Source organism: Montipora foliosa, chromosome 13 (genome assembly GCF_036669935.1).
Source record: "Montipora foliosa isolate CH-2021 chromosome 13, ASM3666993v2, whole genome shotgun sequence".
NCBI classification, from domain to species: domain Eukaryota; kingdom Metazoa; phylum Cnidaria; class Anthozoa; order Scleractinia; family Acroporidae; genus Montipora; species Montipora foliosa.
In genome coordinates this window covers 14,366,489-14,374,186 of record NC_090881.1, presented here as the reverse complement: position 1 = coordinate 14,374,186, position 7,698 = coordinate 14,366,489, and the positions used below count along the sequence as shown (strand labels likewise).

General features: G+C 38.3%; 1 long non-coding RNA gene across 1 annotated transcript in view; it reads left to right on the top strand.

The window, feature by feature from the left end:
* The first annotated feature begins 7,530 nt into the window (after window positions 1–7,530).
* Window positions 7,531–7,698, top strand: part of LOC137983835 (uncharacterized) — a 1,099-nt gene continuing 931 nt past the window's right edge. Inside the window, exon 1 of the long non-coding RNA XR_011119022.1 lies at window positions 7,531–7,620. This is a non-coding gene — a long non-coding RNA (uncharacterized lncRNA). The remainder of the gene's footprint in view (window positions 7,621–7,698) is intronic.

Sequence of the window (7,698 nt, the reverse complement as noted above, 5' to 3'; positions counted from 1 at the left end):
CTATTTCGAAATTTGGAGCTAATAACAACAGTTCAGTTTTATCTTGGTTAAGTTTAATTTTTTTTTTTTTTGCACATCCAGAGGTCGATTTCTTCAACACAGCGCTCAATACGCAACTTTGCCTCATCAAGATCAGCACAACAATCGGTATTGAAGGAAATATATAGTTGCGTGTCATCACACGGGACGAAAAATTGGATTTGCTGCACATTTGATCTTTGGCAAAGCTTAAGTTAAATCTGGAATCGCTTTTGACTTTACCTTTGACGCACGTCAAACGTACGGTCAAATCCATTACCAATTTGCTTATGCCTTTGACCATGGTCAAGGTCAAGTCAAATTCGTAACAACTTTGACTTCACATTTGACGCGCGTTAAATGTGAAGTCAAATCTGAAGAGGCTTTGTGCGTTCCTTTGTTACTTGACAAAGGCAAAGACAAATACGATAGCATCTTTGACTTCAAGTTTGACTATCGTCAAATGTGAAGTCAAATCTTAACAGGCTTTCCTACTTTGTTGATACTTGCATTACCAAAGGAAAGACACAAAATCAACGCAACGCTTTTGGGAGATTAAACGATTCGGCAAATACGCAACACTGACCGTCGTAGAGTGTAAGTTCGCTTTCCTCCTTTACCCCCTCGGTGACATTTCCCCCATATCCCCTATCACGAACACGTACACATTCAATCTATTGCTTGAAAAACGTCTACCAGTTGCAAAACGTAGCCTGAGTTCACATTCTTGTCGATTTTCGCTTTTCCAAAATTCAATGAGCACTAGTGCCAAAATTCCATCGACCTCAGCAAAGGAATGCTCCCCCAACCCTGCCTCTCTACAAGGTCCGAAGGAAAGACACTGGGGAGAGGGTTGATTCAAGAACTCCTTTTATGGGATATACAAAAAAGCGGGAAAATGTACCTTCCGAAAAGTTCGTCGGTAGCTTGTTCTACTTGTCGTTTTTTATTCTTTCGATACACTTGGGGCATCTTACTTTTGTGAAAACGTACAGCTGGGTAAAAATTATGTTTTGTGAAAGATAAAGGTCTCAGCCAAGGGATAATGAAGATATGCAAGACCGCACACTGAACATATAACTCAAAACGGTATCGAAAATTTACTAGAGACAATACAAGCAAGGTTAAAGATAGCGATGGGAACGGGAGAAGCCATTGGAAAAAAAAAAGTTGGGTACGTATGCGTTATGACATTTAGTAGTAATCTATTTGGTTCACGTAACTAAAAGCCAATCTAAAAGTTATTAGTCTTTTTCATTCACTTTTCATCTCACAGTTCACAACAAAGCCGCTATGCTTCATACACGTAAGTCATTCTTTTTGCCGAGTGTAGGTTTATAGCGATTGAAGGATTATCACTTCGTGATTAGTTTCTACTTTTAAATAATGGCAGTAAAAGTGACAGATAATTTCCCAGCACGTTACACTAGATTTCAAAAACAAGGTAGGGAAACTGGAAAAGAAAAAAAAAGTCACTATTTTTTTAATGAAACAGTGCACGAATTTCCCGCCACTTTGGCTGTATAGCACAATACAGAGGACTTGCATTGATGTTCAGAATAAGATAACATCCCAGAACATGTCTAACACCATCTTACATCTTTCTGTAATAAATCTCTGAAACCTCTCTGTGCCAGATGCCTATTGCAGATATTTTGACTGAAAGTCTCAGAGTATCTGTTTCATTATTGGTTTTGTTCCAGCCAATCTTCGAAAGAAATGATTCCCAAGTGCATGGTGAGTCTGCAATGGGTAAAAAAAATAATAAACCACAAGAGCTTTGTTATAATAAAATGGATCTAGTTGCAAATAATCCTTTACCAAGCTTGCTGATCCAAGAAGGAATCAGGAAGATTATAAATTTTCACAATGAAATTTAAGACCATTTCGAATTTATACATCTTATACCTCTTTACCTCTATATATTATTATTTTCTTATGACTTAACTTTCAGGTAAAACCATCATGAGTGTTAATATGAAGAAGTTAAATCAAAATGTTTGAGGGAACTCACTTTATCATCTGTACTAGAGAATGTTGTTCACCAAGTGGTGGTGAAGATAAATCTAGGGATCTTGGGTATTTCAGTATCAAAAGACGTTCTGTTTGATTATTAGCTAAAAAAATCAAAGTAGCTCAGATTAACCCATTGACTCCCGGGGGTTCCCCATTGACGAGTAAAATCGTCTGGCATTAGACAGAGTAAAATACTAAGTCGGACCGGTTTGGGTGTCAAAAGGTTAATTAAATTAATTAATGGGGACATAAGTTTTCAGTGATTGATTGAGGAAAAATAAGTGTGACCCTGTCAATGTCTAACCTAATCCCCATGAAAACATACTGATTTTGACATTTCAAGTGAATGTACATGCAGAATGTATGTCTGATATATAACAATTTGAGTGCAACTTTTTAAGCTACATTCGTAATTCCCCAAACCACAGTAGCATTAAACTTTGTGTGTATTTGGAATTTATCTTCCTGCAAGTAAACATGAATCTAATTATTATGTATAATCATACGGTTCAGCCGCTTCGGCTCGTGCAATTTCATCTTTTGAAAAACTCACTCGTGCAAATTAATTCCAAATTGAACGAGGAAAACCGTACGACTGCCTTTTAGTAATACAAACAGGAAAAAATTCACGAAGAGGAAGAACCGAAAGATCTTATTGCAGACAAGAAGCGAGCATTCGATATGAATTTGACACTTACTGACACCTGAAATATAATCGTGCTGCACGTGGAGCTTGCATTTTTTGTAATGCTCTGTGCAACGCCTACCTAAAATCACCAATTTTAACGGTTTAAAAACAACATGAGCGTACAAGTACAAATGCGTCTTTTTTTTTTTTTCTTTTTTTTTTTTACTTTAAAGCCTCTCGTACCAATTTAATTTTAGGATGCTTCACCCAAATCGAACGACGCGAATATGATGGATTAATCGCGAAATAGTTACTACAGAGCAAAGGTAAATTTTTAGGTGACGTTTTCGTCGACGTGGCCGTCGGAGATCTTAAATTTCTAAATGGTACAAATTCAAAGCAGTTGGTTTCAAACATTTACACATGGGATCGTCCCTGAATGTTTCCAATAATATTAACTAGAAATTTGTAAGAATCACATGCCATAATAGGGAAAAGAGTATTTAAAAGTCTTCTTTTAATCGGAATCTGAAACGCCGTCGATTATATGGACGCGACGACGCTTGATAGGCTTCACAGTTGGAATGGCTGGTCTTAAAAACTTGCAGCTCTTGAAGTTGAATGAAAGTTGGTAGTGGCTGAAAGTGTTCAACACATTTTACTCTGAAGCTCTCATCATTGTCGGATTGAACGATATGGAACTTTGGTTTAATGCAAACGCTGATCATGAACTGAGCATCGAAATCGGTATATTGCAAATTTGCTTCAAGAATGTTACAGGATGCACAAACCACAACACCTGGACAATGAATTGTAACTGTATCCCTTGTTTTGGAGAGTTTCTGCTGTGACTGTCATCGTGCAAACACGATCGATATTGATACTCATCGAACAATAACCAACTACCGGCAGTGGACCAACACAAATATCAAGGAGTATGGTTGTAATCGTCCGTTTCTTGAAACTACCACATTAATTCTATCGGCGCCAAAGCCAGCAAATTGTTAGGCCTGATTAGGCCAACTTTTGGTTATTCAAACAAGCCTGGTATCGTGGTACCTTTCAAGTAGTTGGTTAGACCGATCCTTGAGTGAGCCTGCCCTGCCTGGAATCCGCACCTAGTAAAACACGTCAAGTCAATTTGATATATATAACGACGAGCAACCCGCCTATTACGCGGCTCTGGCATTGATTATCACGAAAGACTCTTAAACATAGGGTGGGACTCTCTCGAACTGAGAAGAAAATACCTTAGTTTGACTGAGATGTATAAGATAATCTTTGGTTACTGTGACATTAATAGTCGCCACTATTTTAATTTTATAGATGGCAATCGCACAAGATCTAAGTAGTAGATAAAATATGAGCGGGAGATCTGTATGGGTGTTTACAATGGCGAGCTGATAGGCGAGCCATTGTAAACGTCCATACAGATCTCCCGCTCATATTGTATCCTGCTTGTGAAATGAATACATTAAATTCAATGCAAAGTATTGTTATCTTAATCAGTAGAGATCTGTATCAAAAGTTAATGAATACTAATAAGCTGAGCAGGAGTTTGTATCAAAAGTTAATTCTACTGTTTAATAATTCAGTTGATTTGCATTGGGGTTTGCAGTTGTGTATATGTGATCTGAATACTGTTCTGGGATTGGTTTGCACCCACATGAATAATGAATTTTACAACCATTTTTACAAGATTAGGCCAAAACCCGTCCGCACTAATTATTTCAAATTTTCTTCCTTTAATCGTTATATTACTGACTGGAATTCCTTACCGACATATGTGATGTCCTCACCTGGTCTTCAGTCTTTTAAATCTTCAATTCTTAAACATTTACGCTCTCAAATTACGTAACTATACTTATTAGTCTTAATGTTTATTCATTTGTATTTGTGTGTGCGAGCGCGTTTGCGTTGCACAGGTGTGTCGACATATGTGACGTCCTCACCTAGTCTTCAGTCTTTTAAATCTTCAATGCTCAAACACTTACGCTCTCAAATTACGTAACTATACTTATTAGTCCCAATGTTTATTCATTTGTATTTGTGTGTGCGAGCGCGTTGGCGTTGCACAGGTGTGTCAGTGTAAGTGTGAGAAGGGTAGTCTTAGGAGGCAGTGCGGCCTAGTGGATAGGACGCTTGCCTTGAGATCCGGAGTTCCCGTGTTCAAGACTCATTCTGACCACTATTTAACTTCTCGGACGCACTTGTAAATAGCCAACCAGTTTGCCTCCGGCCAATTGGGATTCTTCAACACTTGTTGTTGTTGTGTTCAGTCATTTCGTTGATTGTTTTATTGGCCTCTATGGGGATTGGTCAATTTAGTAGGTCTTGTATTTTAGTATATATTAGAAACCGAATTGAGTTTCCCCCTACTATCATCCTGCCACCCTATCTCTTGTAATGGTTGGCGAATTGTTAAATAAATAAATAAATGAAGAAATAAATGAAGAAATTGTGCTAAAAAGGGAGGCGGTTCTTGTTGGCCAGGAAGTTCTCCGGATACTGTCGGTTGTGGATTGACCACATTGTGTTTACAAATGCCTCTGGGAAAGTACTTCCGAACTTGCTCTTGTCAAATCTCTTGCTTTGTTGGGTTGTCGCAGTAATTGCGCTTTTCCCTTCAAGACTTGCTTCCATGAGTGGAATTCCCGGTCTTTGACGATTGCCAATGGATGTTGTTTTCCTTCAAGCACCTGTGGAGGGCAGCAATCGTAACGTTTATTCTGGCTAGCTCATAATCTCGGCCGTTTTTGTTCTATACCTCAGCGTATAATTTCTCAAGTAATCTGTTCCATTCAGCCGGTTCGTGTTCCTTGATTTCCAAAGCCATTCTCTTTCCTCGTACCACATCTACCACACACTTGACCAAAATGACGTACTTTTGTTGTTGTTTATATTTTTTGCACCAATAGCCCTTTTCACGGTTAGTTTTTCTTATTTGCATTACAATGTAATCTAACGTGGGTGCGAGACAATTTCGGGTTAAAACTATAAAATAGCCCGGAATTGCCTCACATACATGCTAGATTATATTGTAATGCAAATGAGATAAACTAACAGTGAAAAGGGCTATTTGCAGTTCTTCTAATGCATCGTCGGCGGCCAAAGCAACTCCTAGGGATTTTTGCTATTGTATCTCAGCCAATCATAATCAAAAAATTCGATGTGTAATTTCCACTGGTGTTACACTTTTTGCATCGGTGTTAAACTTGAAGTGCACTGCTCTTAGCCAATCAGAATCAAAGTTTTTTTTTTTAAATTTAGTTCATTTTTTTCTTTTTAAGAAACGATTTAGAAATACATGAAACAAGAAATGCAAGTGATAGAAAGTGACCTTTGGGTGCATCTTGCGCCATTATCAAAGTTACAAAGATAAAATGCGGTTTGTGAAAAGGCTAAGTTGAAACGAATTTGCATAAAAGAGTGCCAAGCTAATTGCATGAATACTTTAGCACGAAGAAAATCCGACTGTACATTCAATGCTGGTTTAATATATTGAATACACAGCATTTCATTAACAAGGCAGTCAAATTTGTTCGCGCATTTCTTGATTACATTGAAGCGTGCTAAGAAATTGTTCGGAACAGCAGTGAGTAAGTGGTAGTGATACGAAATTAACGTAGCTGCAACAAACAAACAAACAAACAACTAAGGCGATAGTATGGTCATTAAATTAAGAAAACATCAAGACAGTTGAGCTGCCGTAGTGGTTAACGCTCTACATTTGCAGTCGGACGCTTAAAGTGCCACTACGATGAAAATTTTGCATATCTTTGTTTTCTCTAGATTTTGAAATCAGACGTACTAAATAGGTATCATGCCAATTTTTATCTCAAAATGCCCCCGGAAAATATGACTGTTGTACCGTAGTTTTTCTGTTTTTGCTGTCCGCCATTACTCGAACAGCAAATGACCGTGAGCAAGGAAAAGGTTGGGTCCAGCTGGATCGCCTGGGATGTGACGTCATATGCGCAACGCTCAAAATAAACGCGGCTAATTTCCCATGCCGTCTATGAGATATGAGAGATCGCCGAGTTGCTTTTTGCTGATATTATATACATTACTCCTTGATCGCCTTGTTCGCTTTGTCAAACGCCCACGAAGCGATGCGTGTATGAGGTCACGAGCCAAGTCTTGCGTGAAGACCGCTTACAAAATATCGCAGGCTTCTTCAATGCTGTCCGAGTAATGGCGGACAGAGTTTTAGCGGTTTTTGGCTGGCTATTTCCCGACTTATGTCGCTTCTATCGTTCCAAATTTAAGTGCATTGTATCATTTTGAACATGTTGAGTTAATTGACGTTGAAAAAAATTGAAAAGAAAACAAAAAATTCTCGTCGCAGTGGCACTTTACGGTTCGATTTTCGTTTTGACCACTGGACTTATTTGTCATGAAAGGTCCTGAGTTGAACTCTGACGCTAGTTGCAAATAACAAATTGGTTGTCTCCTGTCCATTAGGGGAGACATTTGAGTACTATAAGTTTGAATTATAGAAATATATACCAACTGAATTGTAGCTAAATATGGACGTTTTAGGCGTAAGACCAGCTGATCCTGCTTTATCATTTTGTGGAGATACGCTGCGTTTGGTGGAGTTGTTTGTTGATAAAGATAGTTCCTTGGTACTAATGTACTATACATCCACACACAATTTCTCTTAGATTGTCCACCGTGACTTGGCGGCAAGAAATGTTCTTGTTGGCGAAGGAGAGAGGTGCAAGGTGACAGACTTTGGGATGGCGAGAAATGTGGAACAGGATGACATCTATACCAAGAAAAGTAGGGTAAGGCTTGCATTGATATTATGGTTTATACGCCATGATCGAACTTCGAGTTAACCTTTTTCTTTAACGGTATTCTTTGCTGGTTTTCCGTACCAAGGGTCGATTACCTGTTAAATGGACTGCATATGAGGCCTTGTTTTACGGAGTATACACGACACAAAGTGATGTGTAAGTATATACGTTTCAGTATAAAGTTAAATTTATTTTTCTTTTAGAATTATAAAGAGAGGATATTACATTGCCGCT